Genomic DNA, 1,604 nt, shown 5'->3' with positions numbered 1-1,604 from the left:
TAGTATATGTCGATGACATTGTTGTCACTGGAAATGATGCTAATGAAATTGATATATTAATTAAGCAACTCAATACAATTTTCCCTCTTAAAGATCTTGGTAATTTAAATTTTTTTCTTGGCATAGAATTTTCTTATTTGCAGGGAGGACGTGTACACCTATCTCAAAGAAAATATGCAATGGAAATTTTGAAAAAGGCCAACATGGAAATGGCAAATGCCTTGCCTACTCCCATGGTTGGAAATTTGAAACTCTATACAAATGATTCTGAACCTTGCTCTGATCCGAAGCTTTATTGTTCTATAGTAGGGGCTCTCCAATATTTGACTATGACAAGGCCTGATCTTGCATTTTCTGTGAATAGAGTTTCACAATTTATGCACAACCCCACTCTTAATCACTGGAAAGCAGTGAAGAGGATCTTGCGGTATTTGAAAGGAACGGTAAGTGATGGGATTATCTTTTCAAAGTGTACTGATTTTAGACTCTTGGGTTTTGCCGATGCAGATTGGGCAAGTGATCTCGATGACCGGCGGTCTGTCACAGGCTACTGTGTATATCTAGGAACAAATCTAATTTCTTGGAAGTGCCAGAAACAATCTAAAGTCAGCCATAGTAGCACAGAGGCTGAGTATCGTGCGTTGGCTTCCGTGTAGTCTGAACTTGTGTCACTACAGCATCTTCTCAGTGAACTGGGGGTATCTCAAAAGATTGCTCCAACAATTTACTGTGACAACCAGAGTGCGTGTATGCTTGCAGCCAACCCAGTTCTCCATAGCCGTTGCAAGCATTTGGAATTAGACTTGCATTCATTAAGAGAAATGGTGAATAAGAAAGAACTATTTGTAGTTAACATTCCTGCACTTGATCAAATTGCAGATGTGTTAACAAAACCATTATCTTCTAGGTTGTTTGAATTTTTTAAAGGCAAACTTAGGGTCAGTAGTTCACTCCCCCAAAGTTTGAGGGGGGGTGTTAGTAGTGTAACTGAGAAAGGGTAGCACTTGATATGATAAGTGTGTGTGACCCCTGTTTGTATATATAGCAGAGAAAACCTCTTGTACATATACTTCTAATACAATTCCAAAAAGCATTTTCTCTTTCAGTTTCATTTCTCTCACTGAAAACCTAATAGATAAATTGCATACAGAATTGTGCAATTGAAAACTTACATGACCAAAATACACCAAACTTAAGTTTATCACAGTTTTACAGTCAAAAAAAAAGGGAAAAATCATACCTCTTAGGCCACACTACAGTGATAAACTAAAATAAGGGTTTCTAGGTAAGTTTATATCATTCTTTTAAAATGATGGCACAACAACTAAACATGAATTTTGATTATACATACATAAATAGCTCACATAAATGAAAATGCAAGGACAATGTGTTAAGCAGAATGAAAAAATTACAAAAAAGAAAAGGCAAAAATTGTCAAATTCCAATGAGAAACACTACAAAAATAAGATCTGGAATTGATTATGATCCAGAAAAGGAAACAGAGGAGCAGCAACACACACACAAAACACATTGCCAAGGTTCATTAAAAGGATCAAATCAAACAGAAGAAACAAAAGAAAAGAAAAAGAAACTAACTTCTTTGG

The sequence above is a fragment of the Arachis stenosperma genome, chromosome 7 (assembly GCF_014773155.1).
Source record: "Arachis stenosperma cultivar V10309 chromosome 7, arast.V10309.gnm1.PFL2, whole genome shotgun sequence".
NCBI lineage: Eukaryota > Viridiplantae > Streptophyta > Magnoliopsida > Fabales > Fabaceae > Arachis > Arachis stenosperma.
Note: the sequence above shows the minus strand (reverse complement) of the source record.